Genomic DNA, 22,941 nt, shown 5'->3' with positions numbered 1-22,941 from the left:
ATGTCTGGGCTATGAGGTAGAGTGGCAAGACAGAAGCCTTTTCTTACGAAGAAAAACATCCAAGCCCGGCTAAATATTTCAAAAACACATCTGAAGTCTCCCAAAAGTTTGTGGGAAATTGTGTTATGGTCTGATGAAACCAAGGTTGAACTTTTTGGCCATAATTCCAAAAGATATGTTTGGCGCAAAAACAACAGTGCACATCACCAAAAGAACACCATCGCGCAGTGAAGCATGGTGGTGGCAGCATCATGCTTTGGGGCTGTTTTTCTCCAGCTGGAACTGGGGCCATAGTCAAGATAGAGGCAGGGGCGGACTGACAACTCATGGGGTCCCCGGGCAATAGAGGATCATGGGGCCCCTGTGTCCTTGCCCAAACTCAAAAAAGCCTATGAAAAAGGTACCAGGGGCATCTCATGGGGCCCCCTACTGACCCCTTGCCCTCAGGCAGTGCCCAAGTTTCCAAATGGGCAATCTGATCCTGGGTAGAGGGAATTCTGAACAGTTCCAAATACCAATCAATATTGGCACAAAATCTTCAGGCTCCTGCTAGAAAGCTGAACATGAAAAGGAACTTCATCTTTCAGCATGACAATGGCCCAAAGAATACATCCAAATCAACAAAGGAATGGCTTCACCAGAAGAATATTAAAGTTTTGGAATGGCCCACCCAGAGCTCAGACCTGAATCCGATCAAACATCTGTGAAGTGATCTGAAGGGGGCTGTGCACAGGAGATGCCTTTGCAATCTGACGGATTTGGAGTGTTTTTGCAAGGAAGAGTGGGCAAATATTGCCAAGTGAAGATGTGCCGTGCAGATTATTATTATTATTATTATTATACAGTATTTATAAAGCGCCAATAGTTCGCTCAGCGCTGTACATTACAAAGGGGGACAGAACATGTGACAGAACAATACCAATACAATGTGATACACGAGGGGTTCGAGGGCCCTGCTCTTTCGAGCTTACAATCTAGACTCATACCCAAAAAGACTGACTGCTGTAATAAAATCAAATGGTGCTTCAACAAAGTATTAGTTTAACCCCTTGGACCCGGCGCCTCCCGGTCCTTTCAGGGTTTCAGAAGCCGTGAGGCGGGACTTAGGGTCAAGTGACCGCCATGACGGCAGTCACATGATCGGAAAAGGTCCCGATCGAAAGAGGAGATCGGGACCTTTACGTGAGTACCGGACATGTGTGCTGGGAGCGCACAGGGTGTGCACTCTCAGCACAAATGTTCTTTATTAATAGAACGCAAATGTCGTTCGGCCGGCGTGAAGAAGTTAAGGGTGTGCACACTTATGCAACCATATTGTTTTGTTTTTCTTATTTACTTCCCTATACCTAAAATATTTCATTTTGTTGTTCAACTGAGTTGTACAGTTTATAGGTCACATTAAAAGGTGGAAAAAGTTCTGAAATGATTTATCTTTGTCTCATTTTTTTATATGACAGAAACTTGACATTTTAATAGGGGTATGTAGACTTTTTATATCCACTGCACTGTCACCAGTGCAGTACAGCTCCATCATATAACTGGCGTGGCAGTGATCAGGGACTCTAACTGGTGACAGTACAAAAAAAAAAAATTTCTTCAATTTTTTTATTTTTTATTTTTACTACTTTTTTCTTTTTTTTTAAGATTTGTTTTTCATAATACACTGTGATCAGAGTAGTATAAAGTTACCATAGAAACATTGTACTGCTTTGGGGAAGTGATCAATTTTTTTTTCACACATTTTTAGCATTTAACTGAATTAAATTGATTCATTCAGGTTTTTTTGTTGTGACTAGCTGTGATTGTGCACAGCTAATCACATGACACAGATGGGCTGTGATTGGCCCAGTCTGTACATGTGATCACTGTGACCAATCACAGCTAGTGACACAATTGTATACAATGGATAGCATGAAAGGAAGCCATCCATTGTTTACAATTCTTATGTGACCTGCTGTGATTGGCCACAGCAGGTCACATGGTACTGGCAATGGGCTGGTACACAGATCTGTCATTGGCTGTGTTTGAGGTACACAACTGATGACAGATCTTGCCACAGTGCGATCCAGGAAGGACGTCATATGATGTCATATGATGTTCACCCGGATTGACGAGAGTCACACTTGGCCATCATTCTGCTATTGGCCGGGTGGGAACAGGTTAAAATAACAGCCAGAGCACCCATTGTGTATGTAAACCTTGACAATGAAATTATTTGCTTCCTTTTATTTTGTTAAAGTGGATGAAAAGACTGCTATGGAGGGTGAGCTCTTGTCATAATGTGCAGGCATCCACAACATACTCACACATTATGAGACACTTCTCTTACATGTGTGATCTCCTCCAGTGCTGAGCCATCTAGGCCATGGGTGTCAAACTGGTGGTCCTCCAGCTGTTGCCAAACTACAAGTCCCATGAGGCATTGCAAGATTGACAGCTACAAGCATGACTCCCAAAGGCAGAGGCATGATGGGACTTGTAGTTTGGCAACAGCTGGAGGACCACCAGTTTGACACCCCTGATCTAGGCTATCAGTCACTAAGTTGTTCCTTCCAAATTCCCCATCATCCTCAACCAGATTCAACCAGAGCGTAGCTTCTGATGATCTAACACCTACACATTGCGCAGAGATGCTAGAAATAGGCAGGTATGTACACTACATGACATGGGCTTCGTACAACGTTGTACATTGTACAGAGAGAATTGAAAAAAAAAAATGCTAGAAAAACACAAAAAGAAACAGGCAGAAGAGATTTTGCATGTATTTTCTGCAAAAAACTTTGCTTCCAATAATGTTTTTCTTAAAGTTTAGTTCAGCTTTAAATAGACCATTGAAAATGTTTTGTTTTATCTGTGCAGTATATGCAAAGAAAAAAAAACAACTGTTGATCCTGCCAGAAATCTAGTACTGCCCTGTGCACTCTGCAGTGTCATCTCCAACAACAGTACCAGGGACATTGTTAAGGACTACATTACAACTCATCTTATGCTATGGAGCTGAGGAGTGTGGGAGGTGTTTTGTACTCCTTACACATTTCCAGTCTGTGTGTATCAACACTGCTGTTCCATAGATATAGTATGGTGAGTGAGTGTTGTCATCATAGGACAGAAAGTGTTTTACTGCCAGGAGCACTAGGTGAAAATAATTAGGAAAACACTGAAAAAAAGTTTAATTTAGCCACCACATCTGTGGTGGGCAGAAGAAACCACAAAGTGCAACAGGAGACCAGGCATCCAACACACTAGAAACAGCATACAGGGTACAAATCACTCAAGGCTGACCTGCCTACACACTGAAAACTGTATCAGACGCTGAAGATTCTTTATTCATCACAGTGCTTAACAGAGAGATCAGTGGTGTGGGCAAAAGGACAGTTAAAAATATGTTACCCCTGTGCCTGCTGTAGCATGTACTTGTATGAAAAAAGTCCTATTCTCTTTGTATTGCTTTCTTTGTGAGCAATCCCTGGTGTTCCTGCCAGTCCCTCTGCTATCCTATTAAAAACTGACCACACTAGGCATGAGAGCATAGCATGGTCAGTTCTCTAGTTATGCTGGCAACTCAGTGTGCTCTCCTACAATGATCAGAGTTGACTATATCACATATACTTTAGTTTTCAGTTTTTCTTTCCATGGTAGACTAACGTTTTAGCAGGGGCCAGCCAATATTCCATCCATCTATGGGCAGGCTAGTTGCACTGAAGTCATCCCATCTTTAGTACATCAGCCTGCCAGATTTTATGCATATGATCACTGCCAGTGGCTATAGCCACCAGCAGTGAGCATTTTGTTGTGCCATTACTGAAGACTCCCCGTTGGCAGAAACCAATAGCACTGTGAGAGGTATCCCCTCTCCATCAACAATGTCTGTGTTGGTGGGAGAATCAAACAATTTTTCTATGGTTTACTTTATTGCAGTTGTTTAATCTAGTGACTTTAGATCTGTTAAATGTAAAATTGATAACATTTTGTTATATCTGTTTAAAAGTGCAAAAAAAAAAAAACCACGTTCATCCAGACAGAAATCTTGTCTGGAGGTCCAGAGGTAGAGAGCACAAAGTTGTCAATTAGCAATGTTTCCTGCTATATCCATAGACTATAAAACACTCCCTCCTGATATGATGAAGAGAAAAAAGGTGCTACATAGATCAAGCAGTGTTATGTATGTAGACAGGTGCAGTCTGATTTCTCTACTGTAGGTGGCGCTCGACCCAAGCAGTCCCACAGCCTGGAGAGGAAGTCAGGGGAAACATGGTTTCTCTATAGCTACCAGGTCCCTGAAGGCAGAGTTCTGGTTGGCTATGCTGCATCCAGGTGACCCTTGGTGGTCATCTTGGGTCAGCAGAGTCTTTATAAGTCCCTGCCTCCAGGTTTTGGCACACATTTTTGAAGTGGTGAGAGTAGGGAAAGAACACCCACCTATCAGGGAAAGTGATAACAGCAGGGAAAGTGTCAGGGATCCAGGTATGACCAGAGATGTGTGGACTGACACAGGGAAACAGCAAGCTTCAAGTATGGTGAAATAATAATAAGATTTATTATTAGCTGCACAAAATAAACAAACGCAGTGCAAACAAAACCAAACCTTAACTAATACTAATATGTGCAAGGCAGCAGGCAAAGGGTAGTCAGGTCACTCGCCGGGTTCGGTAGCGGGGGTTCAGATCAGAATAGGGATGTCCAGAAGAGTAGTCAAACGAGCCAGGGGTCAGAGCAGGAGAAGTCAGCAGAGGTCAGGATTAAGCAGGGTCGGCAACAAGTCAGTTAGGCAGAAGAACAGGAACACAGGATACAAGGTAAAGGGGCTCATGGGAAACAACACCAAGGCACTTATTGCAAGCCTGGTCCTGCTTAAATAGACCTCCTGCAATCAGCCTCAGGTGATGGCTTGATTGCAGGAGTGAGACCCTGGCTGCTGAAAGCACCCTCTGGTAGGAGCTGGTACTGCAAGTGAGCCACAGTACCACCAGTGGTGAGTCCATTCCTGACAGAAAGGTTCCAGATGAATAGGGACAGGCTAAGGACTTGAAACCCTTCATGGAAGCCTCTCCTTTGGGACTGGACCAGCAAGGACGCATTCCACAATCTGAAGACAGACGCTGTCGGTGCTGTACCTCTGCATTGAACTGAACTGTGAGTGTTACCCTAAGCAGTGCTCTCCCGCTGGGGTTGTTTGTAGTTGTCATTCTCTGCAATACAATTCTCTGCGTTTACCTGCAACTGGACCCTTTGTCTTTACTGCCGCTGCACCATGCTGCACCTATTCACATATAGTCAAAACACACTCTGTGTCTTAGGATGACATCGCTGTGGTGTACGATTGTCACTGTAGGACAGGAAGTGTGTGAATGTCAAAAAGATGAAAATAAAGTAAAGAAAACTAATGCAGTCATCACATCTAAGGACTGGTAAGTTGTAATGCTATCATTTTTTTCTGGGTTTAGATACACTTAAGGCCTCAAAGAAAAATGTGCCTAAAGCTGCGTTTTGCAAACATGTTTAGTTGCATCAAGTATTTGGGCTGTCATACATTTCACTGGCCAGAATATTATTATAGTCTGGCCATTGTAATGAATGTATGCTCAAGCGCCAAACGCGTCTGGTATTTAGGCGCATTTTCGGGCATCAAGCATTTTTTTTCTGCCCTATTGCTCCTCTTCTGTAAGTGCAAGTGATTGTTTTTTTTACTCTGTAAGTGCTTCTGTTCTAATACACCTGTAAATGCCACATAGGCCAATATAGAGGTGCATTTAGATGTTGGAAAAAAAAATCAAACACCTGTAAGAGCGTTGTTTTTTGCGTATTATGTACAGAGGCCTAAAGCAGTCTTGTAGCTAGCCAAGCGTCTGGAACACTTCATTTTTCTGTAAAGCACCTGGCTTACCCAGAAAATCGGGCAATGTGTAACAGAGAAAATTGTAGTCAGAATAGGGATATGAGGAGAGCAGGGAAGAGTGTATTACATAATTACATAGTTAGTCTGGCTGAAAAAAGACAAAAGTCCATCCAGTTCAACAATAAAAAAAAAGGAAATTATAATCCTATACCCACAGTTGATTCAGAGGAGGGCAAAAAAAACCCAGCAAAGCATGGTCCAATTTGTTCCTGCACGGAAAAAAAATTCCTTCCTGATCCCCCGAGAGGCAATCAGATATTCCCTATATCAATTTTACCTATAAATGTTAGTATCCAGTTATATTCTGTGTATCCAAGAAACAATCCAGGCCTTTTTTAAAGCAATCCACTGAGCTGGCCAGAACCAACTCTTAAGGGAGTCTATTCCACATTTTCACAGCTCTCACTGTGAAGAAACCTCTCCGTGTTTGGAGATTAAATCTCTTTTCCTCCAGACGTAAAGAGTGCCCCCTTATCCTCTGTGATGACCTCAGGGTGAATAGCTCTACACCGAGTTCACTATATGAACCACTAATGTATGTATACATGTTGATTATATCCCCCCTTAATCTCCTCTTCTCAAGAGAGAAAAAATTCAGTTCCTTTATTCTTTCATCAAAGCTGAGCTCCTCCATGCCTCTTATCAGTTTGGTTGTCCTTCTCTGTACTTTCTCCAGTTCCCCAATGTTCTTTTTGTGACTTGGTGCCCAAAACTGAACTGCATATTCCAGATGAGGTATTACTAATGATTTGTGCAGGGGTAAAATGATATCTCTCTCTCTCTGGAGTCTATACCTCTTTTCATATAAGAGAGGATTTTGTATTAGAAAGCTATTTGCAGGAATTGGGTTACTTTTCCCTGTAAGGCCCCTTTTACATGGACATTCCAATCGGGTCCCCCTGCCTGTCTTTCAGGTGGACCTGATGGGAACCTATATTCTCCCCTATAAAGCGGCGGGTGTAAATGGACGAGTCCATTTAAACCTTGCTGACAACCAATCCAATCTCCCAAAAAGTGACGGATGGGGATCCATTCCCCTTCCATCCATCGGATCAGATGGAAGTTGGATTAAAACGATCAGGCAATCCGTTTCCATTCGACAGCCCATAGAGCACAGCAGGCTGTGTCCGTGTCTGCTCTGCATAAGCAGAGCAAACATGGACTTGTCATCTGCTTGCTTAGCAGGGATCAGCAGACAGATCCCCTGCTGAGCAAGTGGATCTGCAGATGGATCCACCCCGTGTAAAAGGGGCCTTAATCAGCATTTTTCACATAAGCCAGGTGCCTTTACAGACAAACTAAATGCATAAACACTATTATCTACCTTGAGTTTGTGTGTGGCTGGAATGGCACAGGTTTGCTTTAAAAAAACCTATACTGAGGAATTGTGGAGGCTGGCATTGCTGACCTCTCTTTATGAAAATGCCAGTTTCCCAGCTGCCATGCCAGATCAATGGCTTAATGAGTCCACCAATGTGAGTTTTGAATTCACATTGACTTTTCTGATCTAAATATTTGTTCCAGATCATTGACTCACAAATTGTTAAAGCCAGATCTACAATGGCAATCTATTTCTCTCAGTACAGGTTTCTTTTCATCTTCAGTCTTGGCTTGAACATACAGTACCTACTTATGCAGAGCATGTGATACTATGTTGTATCCATCACCTTATTTCAAAGATAACCCAGTCTGACAACCAGTTGAGTGCTTGCTCATAAATATAAAACACAGTTAATGCGAAATGTCAAGCGGATGTGAAAGACACAAATGAACACAGCTCTGTATTGATCATTAGTACATCATTAACTTTGGAGTTCAAGTTTAAGCAGTGTAAGTTCCTGAATTCAAGTTATTATCAGCAATCTTCCAAACCTTGCCCATAGATACCAGCAGCCTATAGTTCAAAGTGTTAAATATACTCAGTGGAATAACTCAGACTCTTAAAGGAAAGTTCACCTTTGGGAATGTTACATGTTCCCATAGCTGCAGCCCAGCCATGCTCAACGCCCCCCCCCCCCCTCCACCCCAAAGTTTCTCCATACTACCTGTCAGATTTGAAAACAGCGCAGTCGTACGGGGCTCCGCCTACACAGCCGCGTCATTCATTCACAGACTTCCGTGGATGAATGAACAACAAGCCCCAACAGCCTTAGTGGCTGTGGGATTGTTGTTTTGAATTAACTAACACGGCACTGGGGAGCACTATGGTAGTTCATTGAAGCTTTCTGTCAGAATATCTGCTTGGCTGTACATCCTGTACTGCAAGCAGATATTCTGACAGGTCTGCAGACCTGCATGTGATCTACTGGTCACTGGTGCAATGATTTGCAGGTTCCTGCAGACAAAAATAATAAATGCACATTTTTTTACCTGCGAAAACATGTGCATTAATTATTTTTGTCCAAAAGATGAACGTATCCTTTTACCACTTCCGCACCGCCCTATAGCAGAAATACTGCTACAGGGAGGCACAGGTGTGAAAAATCACGTGTATATATATATATATATACACGTGATTTTGCAGTTCTGGGTAGAAGCCCTACCTGCGCCGCCATTTGCGGCCTCGGCTGTCAATCACCGGGTCCCGGCCGGTGATTTCTCGCCGGCACTCGGTGATCGCCAAGTATCTCTAATGGGGGAGAGACCTGTTTATAAACAACACAGATCTCTGCCCTGTCAGCTCCTGCACACTGCTTTGTATGGCTCTGCAAAACACTCACACAGCACACAGTTACCCCTTTGATCGCTTCACATGTCAACCCCTTCCTGTCCAGTGTCATTAGTACAGTGTCAGTGCTTTTTGTTAGCACTGATCACTGTATTGGTGTCACTGGGGATGTCAGTGACATCAAGTCAGTTCCCCTCAGTGTCAGAATGCCCTCCGCAGTCCTGCAGTCCCGCTATAAGCCACTGATCGCTGCCATTACTAGTAAAAAAGAAAAAAAAATCCTGTATATATATACTGCCATTTGTAAACGCTATAACTCTCACGTAAACCAAATAATTTACATATATTGGGATTTTTTTTTAGCAAAGACATGTAGCAGAATACATTTTGGCCTAAATTTATGAAAAAATTTGTTTTTTTTTTAATTTTTTTACTGGACATGTTTAATAGCAAAAAGTCAAAAATATTGCTTTTTTTCTCAAAATTGTCGGTCTTTTTTTCTTTTTAGTGCAAAAAATTCAAAATGCACAGTCGATCAAATACCACCAAAAGAAAGCTCTATTTGTGGGGAAAAAAGGACATATATTTTATTGCATGACAGCGCAATTGTAAGTTAAAGTAACGCAGCGCCGTATAGCAAAAAATGGCCTGGTCAGGAAGGGGGGTAAATTATCAGGAGGGCAAGTGGTTAACCAATGACCCTCCAGCATCACTCACTAATTGTTGGACTGACAACCTTCCATTCAACTGCTTATTAACCCTCCTCTTTTTCAAATGTCCACATCTTATCTCCTTATAAGACAGACTGAACCATAGCCATTATGCACATGCTCAGTTTAGTGTGTATTGTTAGAGAGGTTTTTTGTTTTCCTGGGAGAATGCATGTGATCAGCACAGGGCCAATCAGCACTGTCCAGACAGAGGTCAGGGGTTCTGCATCCTCCTAGAGCAGAAAGAAAACTCCTCCTACAAGCTTTAACCAGTGCTCTACTGAACACTGGTAGAAGTCACAAGACTGCTCTAACAGCCGATGAGAAAAGGTATTTAGCTGTTTATATTTACTAACATAATTGCATTTCTATGTTCTGTGTGCTGTGGGAGACCAGATATAGTGAATGCAGGGTCCTGGGTTTAGTAACACTTTAAGTCAAAAAATATTACAAAAAAGCCACCAAAACAGTTAAAAATTAAGAAAAAATGGACCAATAAAAAATCCCAAGGTATAAAAAAAATTTACTATACATAACTGGGTGCTGAAGTAAATACATCCCATATGAATATTTAACATTGCCAGAGTATGCTATATTCATAAAATATTTAAAGCTGAAGTCCAGGATCTGTCATTTTGTTCTTTAAACTTCCATTGGTCCAACTTGGTTACATCTAATTCTTCATATCTCAATTCTGGAGGGCCACTGGGGATACAGAAATTCACGTTGGTGCTCTTTGAGTGATTTGACATCTGTATAATGATCACATGGGCACTGGGGTCTAGCTCAGCACCTCTGCCATTCAGAGAACGTCTTGTATTTTACCAGGCTGGACCAATATAAGATATAAAAACAGGATAATTCCTAGAGTTCAACTGTAAATGAAGGACAGCTGGTAAAATCATATAAAAAATACACAATAAAAAGCCAAGTAAAACGTGAGTAAAGAATACCATTCATAGGAAATGTAATCATGTGCTGCACAGTGATTCGACCCTCAAGAGATCTTTTGTAATATGACATGCAAATCCACCGTTTAGTGCGTAGCAGACAATTTCCCTGTTATTCCCAATAGGAAGTGCAATGTTCTTGAAGGTTTTTCTGCTTGATTAACAAAGAACAATAGAGGATCTACTGAAATTTGTCGACCTGTACACTCCTTTTTTAACTGCTATACTTCTCTTTAAATTAGTAATTAGTTTTTTTTTCTAAAAGTCAGTAACCAACCCCCTTGGCTTTAGCATGAATATAATTGAAAGGAGCAGAATTCCTTGGATTAAGCTATAAGATTGCTGCTCTCTGCACAGCCTGTCCTCTGTCCACAAACACTATGATCCAATGTTCTAGCCCAGGGCATACACTAGCCTGTGGACTGGTCATTGCTATAGATGTAGTCATTCTGGGCTCCATTTCAGCACAAATCCTGGAGGGACCTGTAGTCTTCTAGGGCCATTTGATCATTATTTCTCTATATCTTGAATTAATGACAGTTATGACATGTGGCTTTTGCTGAAAGTAAAGGCTGCTGATGTATTTTTTCAATGCATTTCACTCGACTTGTCCTCAGAACCTATAATAGGTGTGATTTACGGCAGAAACACATTGTTGTGATACAAGAATGCGGCATTAAACCCAAAAGCAAAAATGTACTTTATTATGACTAATTCAATAATTGGATTTGGTGGCTTTTCCCCCTCTGTTTTCACCTAGTGATCTGGCCAGTAACACACCTCCTGTATTAGAGTGCCACTACTCTGGATGAAGGAGAGCAGGGGCACCTTTGGACTGCAGCATTTTCAGCCTGGGGGGGAGGGGAATGTTAATGTACTAGCAGATTTAAACACACTAACAAAATGACGCCAAACTCCAGCGAATACTTTATAAGCAGTTAAAGGATAAAAGGTTTTACATAAATGAATAGAAGCTAATCATTCTAAGCACACCTGTCAGTTGTAAATGGTCTGTCTCAACCCTCTAATTGGTACATCTGCAAAACCGCTTGTTGTGTTGAAAAAAAACACAGACTTACTGACAGGATCACCAGGTGAAAATAAAGGAAAGAACACCTAAAAAGGAAACATATGCAGCCATCACATCTAAGAATTAGTAAGCTGTAAAATATGTTTGCTTTTGGGTTTAACCATACCTCCCAATTGTCCCGGATTCCGCGGGACTGTCTCGAGATTTCAAGTCAGTCAAGGGCTGTGGATCTGGGCTGGAGTCTCTGAACCAGTTCTAGCAGCTGGTTTCACTCAGTGGGGGTGTTCTCAATGGATGCAGTGCATGCTCACATAATACACCCAGTGAGCATTCCTGCATGCCTGCACTCTCTGCCGCCCCCTCACTTCAGTCTTCCTTTCAGTCATTTGTTGCTAGGACCGCCGGTGTCCTAGCAACTGATTATGCACTTTGCAGTTACAGACACTAGGAAGAACATGCAAGTCACTTCAGGACCTCCCAAGTTTGCCCCTCCAACTCTGGCTTCCACTGTCTCCATGGGACTGTGAAAGGTATATACAGTTGCAAGAAAAAGTATGTGAACCCCTTGGGATTACATGGAGTTTTGCATGAATTGGGCATAAAATGTGCTCTGAATGTCATCTAAGTCACAACAATAGAAGAACACAATCTGCTGAACATAATACTACACAAACATTAGATGTTGCCATGGTTTAATTGCACATAACATGTAAACATTCACAGTGCAGGGAGGAAAAAGTATGTGAACCTTTGGACTTAATAACTGGTTGACCCTCCTTTGGCAGCAATAACCTCAACCAAACGTTTCCTATAGTTGCAGATCAGACCTGCACAAAGATCTGGAGTAATTTTGGACCACTCCTCTTCACAAAACTGTTTCAGTGTAGCAATATTCTTGGGATGTCTGGTGTGAATCGCTCTCTTAAGGTCATGCCACAGCATTTCAATCGGGTTGAGGTCAGGACTCTGACTGGGCCACTCCAGAAGGCATATTCTGTGCTGTTGCAGCCATTGTTTTGTTGAATTACTTGTATGCTTTGGGTCATTGTCCTGTTGCATCACCCATCCTCTGCGGAGCTTCAGTTGGCGGACAGATGGTCGTACGTTTTCCTGCAAAATGTCTTGATAAACTCTGGAATTCATTTTCCCATCAATGACAACAATCCGTCCAGGCCCTGAGGCAGCAAAGCAGCCGCAAACCATGATGCTCCCTCCACCATGTTTTACAGTGGGGATGAGGTTTGGATGTTGGTGTGCTGTGCCTTTTTTTCTCCACACATAGTGTTGTGTGTTCTTCCCAAACAACTCAATCTTGGTTTCATCTGTCCACAGTATATTTTGCCAGTAGTGCTGTGGAACATCCAGGTGCTCTTTTGCAAACTTCAAACGTGCTGCAATATTCTTTTTGGACAGCAATGGCTTCCTCCGTGGTGTCCTCCGAATGTACTCCATTCTTGTTTAATGTTTTCCTTATTGTAGATGTGTCAACAAAAATGTTAGCATGTGCCAGAGATTTCTGTAGGTCTTTAGCTGACACTCTGGGATTCTTCTTTACCTCATGCAGCATTCTGCGCTGTGCTCTTGCAGTCATTTTTACAGGACGACCAAGCCTAGGGAGAGTAGCAACAGTGCTAAACTTTCTCCATTTGTAGACAGTCTGTCTTATTGTGGACACATGAACATCAAGGCTTTTGGAGATACTTTTGTAACCCTTTCCAGCTTCATGCAAGTCAACAATTCTTGATCGTAGGTCTTCTGAGAGCTCTTTTCTGCGAGACATGGTTCACATCAGACAGTGCTTCTTGAAACCAGTAAACCCAAAACCGGTGTGTGTTTTTTAAGGGCAGGACAGCTGTCAGCAACATATCCAATATCATCACACTGATTGGAGTCAAGGTTGGCTCACTCCTGGCTCCAATTAGCTTTGGGAGAAGTCATTAAACTAGGGCTTCACATACTTTTTCCTCCCTGCACTGTGAATGTTTACATGTTATGTGCAATTAAACCATGGCAACATCTAATGTTTGTGTAGTATTATGTTCAGCAGACTGTGTTCTTCTATTGTTGTGACTTAGATGACGTTCAGAGCACATTTTATGCCCAATTCATGCAAAACTCCACGTAATCCCAAGGGGTTCACATACTTTTTCTTGCAACTGTACAGTATTTGCTGCCAGTTAAACTGGTTTCATGGAGGGCACCCAGGAGCTCTGAGTAAACCCTGCTGATCCAGATGGCCGCCACCTCCCTGGACTCTTCCAGCCTCTCCACTGCTGCTCCCCACACCTCTCCTGCTCTCTCTTCCAAGGTGCACAGTATACAAGCCCACAGCTGCAGCTCCCTGCTTCTCTGCAGCAGCAGATCATGCAACCTGGTGACTACTGGTCCTCTCCTGCTTGCTCATGAGCGAAGATGCAGTGGAAGGCAGCTCACAACTGCTCCCTGTCCACTCCAGTCTGCCACCCTGCCACTGCTTCTGCCAGCCTTGCTGTCCACCCCTGCATGAACTTGGACTTTTGTCAGCTAGTGAGTTGAAGAGCAGTACTGATCCCTATCTGTCCAGAGTTCCTGCTCTGCCAATGTCTTTCCTGACCTCACTGCCTGTTGCTGAGACTGTACTGTCCCCTGCATTTCTCCAGCTGCACTCTCAGTGGTCCACAGAGCAGTGGGTGCGGCCCAAAATCTAACACGACTATCTGGTTTCGCACCCCGCAACAGTCCCCTGACTCTTTAGTTGTTTTGCACTTTTCTTTTGCATGCATGACAAAAGGCAAACAATCTGCAATTACGCCTTGACCCCCTAGGCATTAACAGTTCTTGTAGGGTGGGGGATTTTTGCTGGGAGGGGGATTTGTGTCAGGAGGCAGAATTTAGATGAGGGGGGATAAGGAGATTTGTGCTAGAAGTGGGTAATTGGGGGGGATTTGGTGAGGAGGGGTATTTGTACTGAAAGTTGGAGAGGATTTATGCTGAGAAGGGGTATTTGACAGGGGGAGGATTTGTGCTAGGCTGGGGAAATTGGAGGGGAGGGGGGAAATCGTGCTTTTGGAGAGAAAGGGGATTTGTACTACATGGGAAATTTGGTGGAAGAGGATTTTGGTGGGGAAATTGTGCTGGAAGGGAGGATTGAGATGGAGAAGATCTATGCTAGAAGGAGGGAGAGGATTTGTGCTGGAAAAGGTAAGTGTGCAGATTATTTCTGGATTTTTTTTTTGGGGGGGGGGGGGCAGAGTGTGTATTTTAGCTGAAAGTGTAAAGTGGGTAGACAGCATTGCTTGAGGGGGGAATTATGCAGTCTCCTAAACCTTACACTTAACATTACACACTCCTGCAGTATTAATTTTGCTCTCTTCCTTCTGACTTCCACTCTATACATTATATACGCCAGACTTCTGCATTATGTGGATTACACACCGTGGACCCCTGCACTATGTGTTCTACACATCATGGACCCATACAATCTGTATTATGTGTTCCTAAACCCAACACTGACAACAGCACTCTGTGCATCACATACTTCTGATCTTTAAACACATGGCATTACACACCCCTGACCCCTGCACTCTGTCTTACATACTCCTGCACTATACACACTATATTGTGCATTACATACTTCTCACCAAAGTGTTCATTGGTTGCTGTGCAGTCTCTGACTAATTTATTGAAGTTCTTTTTTAAGGTCAGCTCAGACAGTGTCAGCTTTGTCTACTTTCAGTGTGAGCAAAACCATATGTAAGGCTGCATTTACACTTGAGTGTTTTGTACCTTGAAGCTCCAAAAACAGCTCAAACTTAAAAAAAATTAATTGTTCTCTATGGTGCCTGCTTGCACAATCAGGTGTGAACAGGCACCATAGAGAACAACTGATTTTTTAAGTTTGAGCTTTTTTGGAGCTTCAAGCTAAAAAATACCCAAGTGTGAATGCAGCCTAATGAAAGCTTTTTTTAATTCATTTTTAATGATTAGGCTAAGGATTATGTGTCTGTGAGACTCCTGCATGTGCTCACCACAGGTTAAACCCATCCTCAAGTGTCCTTCATTTTCAAGTTTCATATTTGGGAGGTATGGTTTAACACCACTGTAACATGCATTGTGGTCTGGGCTGTCAAAGTACTGTTGGTTGTAACATTCCTGTACCTTTTTTCTCAATGCAGTGCGCTACAACACACAGATGCCTCACATTTGTGCACTGTGGTCACGTGCGCAATGATGTGCTGTCTACATACATCGGGGTGCCATTAAAAATGAATGCCACTGCAGTGCAATGCATAGGGAGCTGGGCTTTTGCATGCATTCATGTACACTTGTAAGTCCTCATGTGCACATGAACTCCCCTAGCCATTTAGCTCTCCTGGCAGCAGAAAAACACTAAATTCATAGTTACATAGTTAGTCTGGCTGAAAAAAGACAAAAGTCAACCCAGTTCAACCATATACCTATACCCACAGTTGATCCAGAGGAAGGCAAAAAAAAACCCAGCAAAGAATGATCCACTTTGCTCCTGCTGGGAAAGAAATCCCTTCCTGATCCCCTGAGAGGCAATCAGATATTCCCTGGATCAAGTTTACCTATAAATGTTAGTAACCAGTTATATTCTGTGTATCCAAGAAAGAATCCAGGCCTTTTTTAAAGCAATCCACTGAGCTGGCCAGAACCAACTCTTGAGGGAGTCTATTCCACATTTTCCCAGCTCTTACTATGAAGAAACCTTTCCATGTTTGGAGATTAAATGTATTTTCCTCCAGACGTAAAGATTGCCCCCTTGTCCTCTGTGATGACCTCAGGGTGAAAAACTCTACACCGAGTTCACTATATGAACCACTGATGTATTATACATGTTGATCATACCCCCCTTAATCTCCTCTTCTCAAGAGAGAATACATTCAGTCCCTCTAATCTTTCCTCATAGCTGAGCTCCTCCATGCCTCTTATCAGTTTGGTTGCCCTTCTCTGTACTTTCTCCAGTTCCCCAATGTTCTTTTTGTGAATTGGTGCCCAAAACTGAACTACATATTCCAGATGAGGTCTTGCTAATGATTTGTACAGGGGTAAAATAATAGCTCTCTCTGAGAGAAAATTCGGCAAAACCGCATGTAAACACGGTACTGCATTTAGCTCTTGGGCATTTATTTATTTGATTGTCCAGAGTATTTTCCACAGACATGACAAAACACTAAAGTGTTAAACATGGCTAGCGTTTAGATGTGTTTTTGTCACGTTTGGCGTTTTTTGGCCAAAACGTTCTTCTCCTAAACGCGATTGTTCCGCATTCAGAAGAGGAACATTTAACTGCCCCTAAAGTCTGTTCCTCCTAATCTCTGCTAAAAGCCTATGGGTACACGGGCACACAGACATTTATTGAGTTGAGTTCAGGGGCTTTGGCAAAAAACTTCAAAAGCTCCTAAACTCACGTTTAGGAGCAGCAGTGTACATGAGGTCTAACACATATTTTACCACATTTCTAGAACACATCATTTTTACATGCTGTCGTGCTACACGCATAGGGCTGCTCATTTATTTCAAACGGCTGTCCTGTGTGTGACAAACATGGCAAAATAGTTCATGCACCTTTGTGAGTGGCGAGTTTTTAGCTGTACTGGAAGCCCCGCTTCTGCTTGCTTGTTTGGGTGTCATTAACAATGAATGACACCTGAAATGTGACATGCATTTCTGCAGGTTTAAAAAATACAAGCATAATCACACAATTTTGTGCATAAAAAACTATAGTGTGAATGCAGCCTGAAAGGTTTCCTGTTGCAATTATTCAAGTTCTTTAGTGGGTAACATTTATGTACAAGTGCAAAAACAAAGTTTGTACCTTGCAATCCCTGTTTCCAATATGTCAATATAAAGTTATGTGCCAGCTGCACATCCTTGCATCCCCTTGCAAAGTTTGTTTGTATGCAAATTATGTTTTGAAAAAACATGCTGATGAATCTTTAAGGAGTTAAAATTGGCAGTATTCAATATGGCCATGCCTCAAAATAAGGCTGGCCATACACCCATAGTTTTCTTTTTATCAGCTTGAACAAAAAATATCTTGGGCTCCATTCACACCTGTGCATTTTATGTGTCTTAGGAGTGGTTTGTTAAAAAAAAATTCCATGCAATACTGGGACAGGTTCATCCAGTACCTAGGGCAAGGATTCAAAACTGCACCCCCACCCCTACTGCTAAAGCATGTTGTAGGATGGGTGTACAACCCTGCGTTCATTCTTTGCCCCCTTACTCTGCTATGCCCATGGCAGCTGTCCCTCGTGCCCACCCCTTGTCCTAGCCCTGCCTGCATGGTGCATATTTGATGAGCTTTCATCACAACACATGTTCTATAGAGCTCAATGGTACCACAGCTAAAATGCATCCCAACCACAGCACCACCCGCTTAGAGTTTGCATGTTCTCCCTGTGCCTACGTGGGTTTCCTCTGGGTACTCTGGTTTCCTCCCACACTCCAAAGACATACTGGTAGGTTAATTGGCTCTGGTCTAAATTGGCCCTAGTATATGTATGTATGAATATGAGTTAGAGACCTTAGATTGTACACTGACGTGAATATACAATATATATGTAAAGCGCTGTGTAAATTGATGGTGCTATATAAGTGCCTGTAATAAATAAATATAAAACAATCCTAAAACACAAAACACCAAAAATGCGCTGCATATATGTCAACCAGACCTTACAGATTGCTCCATACATGCTAATCTGCTAAGAAGGATGATTACCCTGCTGGCTATTGTATTCTGACAGCAAATACCTGAACAGTGATTGATTAATTGATACATTCATTGACCTGATTGGGGAAGCAGAAAATATGATCCATATATAGCCAGCTTAAGAAATGACATGGGTCAAGTTTGGTATAACCATGAAACTTCATTATTTGCAAAAAGGGATAGTGCACTAGGCTATAAAGTGCCTTTAACAGACAAAATCACATCACTTAAAGTGGACCTGCACATAAAAATGAAAGTAATGCTCATCCTTTCCCTTTCCCCCCACCATTCCTTGCAACATTTCACCTAGGTGAGAGTTACATCAGCTTAGCCCAGCCCATGCTAACCACAACCTCCTGGGACACATGTCCCAGAAGGCTGTAGGACCAGTCCCACAGCACAGTCATAGTCCATAGGCTGGTACAGTAAGTGTATTTCTAAAAAAAAGTCAGCAGTTACAGTACCACAGGACCAAATTCCTCTTATAGTACTATATATCTAAAGCCAAATGGTTAAACCATGTGAAGATTTTCTTTACTTCTTCTCCAGTGAACACACGTAGTGATAGAAAATCTCTCAAAGGCAAGAGGAATGCCTCTTACTTAAACAGTTGCCACAAGAACAGGTGTCCCTTTTCGAAAGATTTCCCTTCTATCCCTGCTCTGGTGACAGCTCAAAATGTTAGATTTTCCCTCACTTCCATTATTAAAGATAGTGGTGACCAGGTCATAAATAGAGAATGAATCTCCCTAGGCTTGCATTAACACCTGAACCAAAGCGTATTTCTGGTGATTTTGAAGTAGGGTTTTTTTTTTGTGTGTTTTTAAAGCATTTTACAAGCTTTGTTCAAATGTTTATGCACTTTTCCCACATTTTGGGCACTTGTTTACTTGCCTGGGAAAGGGGAAGATTGCAGTTCTAGAATAGGAATTTTTCAGTAGTAAAAATATGTGTAGAAACACGAGCGACATGCATTTAAAAGCATTCCCATTAAAGTCTATAAGGCTACAAATGCCTAATTATGCTAAAGAATACCTCATGTACTTTTTTGAGTGTTGGGTGCCCAGTGTACAAGTGACTGAGCCTTGAAATGTGAAAATGAACGATTACAAACAATAAGTGCAGAGATGAGTGCAGATGTACTTGGAACCCACCTGAAATTTTCCACCAGGAAGCATCACTACACAAATCCAATCATGAGATATTCCCTGTCCTACACCCACTCGTATACAAAGGGCTTGGAATAACATGGCCACTTGTGATTGGATTTGTGCATTGACAGCTTCCTGGTAGGATAGGACAAGGTTCTGAATACACCTGAGCTCATCTCTAGTTGAGTGTAGTCAAGTGTAGGGAGCACACTACAAAATGGGGGCACAGACAACAATACAAACATAGAAACAAAGATAGAATAGGTGGGTGCTATATATATATATATATATATATATATATATATATATATATATATATCTCAAAATACAATATAGAAGGGATGTGTATATACAAATAATCCCTATTTATTTATTTCAATAACTAATCACTCTATATAGTGTAAGGCCCCCAAAACTTGGGCGAACTGTAGTGATCCTAGACAAATCTTGCCTCAATGTTATTCTATTCTAATTGAAGCTGCCCCTAATTAAGTGTGATTGACACTTACAACATGCAAATAATATATAAATAGATAGGCGCTACCTTTGCCCAAACAATACATTTTATATAATACAATAAGTACAAGTTAACTGAGGGTTAACTCAATTTTGGTCCATGCAAAAAAAATTTAGCCGACAGCACCTGATGTTCCCAGGCAGTCTCCCATCCCGGTACTAACCAGGTCTTGACCCTGCTTAGCTTTCGCAATCAGACAAGATTGAGTGCCTTCAGGGTGATGTGGCCATGAGCAGCTAAATGTGCTTAGACCAAAAAGATATTGAAACCCCCATTTTATCACCCTGAATGCATCTGATTTTGTCAACTAAGCATGATTGGACCTGGTTAGTATCTGGAGAGGAGACCACCTGGGAACATCAGGTGCTGTAGGATAACATTTTTTGCATGGACCAAAATTGAGTTAACCCTCAGGTGGTACTAATCTTGCCCTTATTGCACTATATGAAGTTTACTGTTTGGGCAAATGTAGCACCTATCTATTTATATTTGATTAACAATACAAACTTGACATGGGTTCTAATCCCCTCACTGCTGTATCCAATTGAAAAAAAAATTGCTTTAGATACACTTTGACAACTGGCGGTCCAATCCCACTATCTGGACAACAACCACCCTAGTAGTAAGATCACACCTGTCTAACCTAGCAAAGTTTGTTTCATCCAGGTCTCCGTGCTGGGACTATTTCATCTTACTACAACATCAAAACTTGCTTGCGTCTTCCAACTTTCTACTGTGGCCATGTAAAGGAGACGTGAATTTAGCAACACTTTGATACGTTGTCCCTCCTCTGCAGCCAGCTGATTTTTACAGGTCATTGCTATATTTCAAGTATTACTATCTGTTCCTTTATTTCATAAGTCACTCGAAAACATGTCATTCTTTATTAAGAGATCAGGTATTTATAGCATGTATCTGACATTCGATAGGGTGCATGTAGTATGTTATGTGGCTGGAGACGGATTGCTCACACTTATATTTCCCTGTCCTCCATGAATCATGTCAGTGCAGATCAGGCTGGATGACCCAATGCAGTGCTCTGTGAGTAAAGCATGGAGTCTCTGGCTGGGTCTCAGGAGACTTTACTAGGATCAGATGGGATGGAGAAAAATCTTCCGGATCCCAAGCCATCTCATAATGCTCTGATTAGCTTAGTCTTGATGATCATCTCTCACTGTGCGTTCGCTCTGCCAACCTCCTTAACCTTTTCAACATTCGCAAGAGCATGTTTGGCAGCCTAAACTTTAAACCATGTGAGTTTCCTCCTTAGTATATACTTAGATTGTTAATTGAACCTGACAAGAATGCAGCACATGTCGGATCAAAGTAACAATTTCCTGAGAGTCTGTTCTAAGCAGAAACTACAATAAAATGTATCATAAAAATCAATTTAAAATGTATGATCATTGCAAGTTAAAAGTGATCAGCAATACACCAATGAGTTAAATCAAAACCGAACAGCAAATGTGTTGGCTGTCGTAGCACATCAATAAATAGCGATTAGCACGTGAAGAGGATGGAAAACAGCCAAACATTTGGAAAATGTGACAGCAAGGAGGAACCCAATAGAAGGAAATGATCAACTGGATTTTCTCCTGGGACACGATCAGAGCAAAAGAAAACCATTAGCATTGTCTTTAATCCTTAAAAATTCAAGGGCTATCTTTCACGAGGCTAAATATGAAGTAAGATGAATATCAGCACGCCAGTGAGAGTTGTGTGCGCAGCCAATAGCAAGTCGATACGATTACGTACCCTTCCCAAAAATTATCAATGCACAACTGATCTGTCATTAAACGCCTGCAGCGATTCAAACAGCATCATAGTGTCAGGAAAGGTGAATCCATAATATGCGAACAGTTGAGAGAACAGGCGTGACTGCACGCAATCATTTGTGAAAGATGACTGTTTTCAAATAATCCTGTTATTTGGGGATTTATTTAGTGCTGCTAGAATGATCCCATGTCACCCCATGCCATGCACTTCCTATCCCTGACCTGCCACTAATCATTTCTCTACCTAAGTGCATCTGATGGGGACATGCGTGTGGCAAGTGACATCAAGATAAATTGATAAAATGACAGCAAGGGTTTTTGTTTTTTTTCCCAGCTTGCGGTACCACTGTGCTGTGTTAACACTTTAACAGTCTGTGTCTAATAGGCATCACAAATCATTTCTTTCTACAAAATGAATTGCTCCACAGCACTCTCTCCCCAATTAAAAGCCCCGGCTCTGAACTCAATCTAGGCCTCCCTAATCAGCAAACACACAAACTTTAATTAGTGTCACTCGCCTGCATGGAAATAGTTCTTTTCATCCTTAATGTCATCACTTTACTAATGTAAACCTGATCTTTTTTTTTTTATCTTATAATGTTTTTCAGAACAGCAATGCTGAAGGCTGAACTTTCAAAGAAGCATAAAAAATAATAATAATAAAAAAAAGAACAAACGGCTCTGAAAGCACGACAAGCCCTGTGTGCCGGTGTTATCTTACCTTTAATCTGTTTGAATAAAATCCCACAGTCAAAATGATACAAAGCTGCAAGTGCTGAACTTACTGGATTCAGCCTCCCAAAGAGTGGGAGAGGGTAGAATCAGCTCTGTCCTTATTAGTCTCCCAGTGTGATCCTCCCACTCAGTCAGCAGACAGGACGGCCACCAACACAGATAACCAGCACATTGCTCTCGGGGAACAAAATCTGAGCAATCTCCCTTTTTAGTAGCAGCTGGATACATTTAAGATCCCTCCAAGTGGCAATGTTGTACAGGCCTTCCCTAGCACACAGCATTGCTACATTCCATCTATCACTAGCAGGGGGATTTACAGTAAGCAGGCGATGTTTTATTCATTCACAAGCTGCACCTATGTGTGTCTGCTATTAACTTTACACACAGCTCAGGGGACTCATGGCATTTATTGCTTCCCCATTTAGGCTTCACTCACGTGGGCATATGTGTATTTTCTGCTCGGAATGCAATGTCCTGCTTAAAGCAAACACCTAAAGTACTTGCGTTTAGATGCGTACAATTCTTTGAATGACTTATGCATGTTTGCATGATAACACGCAGAAAATCTGCAGATACAGTGCATCCAGAAAGTATTCACAGCGCTTAACTTTTGCCACATTTTCTTCTGTTACAGCCTTATTCCAAAATGGATTCAATTCATTTTTTTCCTTAACATACTACAAACAATACCCCATAATGACAACTTGAAAGAAGTTCGTTTTGAAATCTTTGCAATTTATTAAAAATAAAAAATGAAAAAAATATACATGTACATAAGTATTCACAGCCTTTGC

The 22,941-nt window shown here is 41.9% G+C and overlaps 1 protein-coding gene across 2 annotated transcripts in view; it reads right to left on the bottom strand.

Annotated features, from left to right (window-relative positions):
* COL19A1 (collagen type XIX alpha 1 chain) overlaps positions 1–22,432 on the bottom strand; it is an 895,475-nt gene extending 873,043 nt beyond the window's left edge. For both annotated transcript variants that reach the window (XM_089681326.1, XM_089681327.1), the window contains exon 1: positions 22,134–22,432. The gene's annotated coding sequence lies outside the window, so the exon portion shown is untranslated. The remainder of the gene's footprint in view (positions 1–22,133) is intronic.
* Positions 22,433–22,941: the final 509 nt, after the last annotated feature.

The sequence above is a fragment of the Staurois parvus genome, unplaced genomic scaffold (genome assembly GCF_062004578.1).
Source record: "Staurois parvus isolate SC_StPar_1 unplaced genomic scaffold, SC_StPar_1.0 ptg000264l, whole genome shotgun sequence".
NCBI classification, from domain to species: domain Eukaryota; kingdom Metazoa; phylum Chordata; class Amphibia; order Anura; family Ranidae; genus Staurois; species Staurois parvus.
This window is presented reverse-complemented; position numbering and strand designations above follow the sequence as displayed.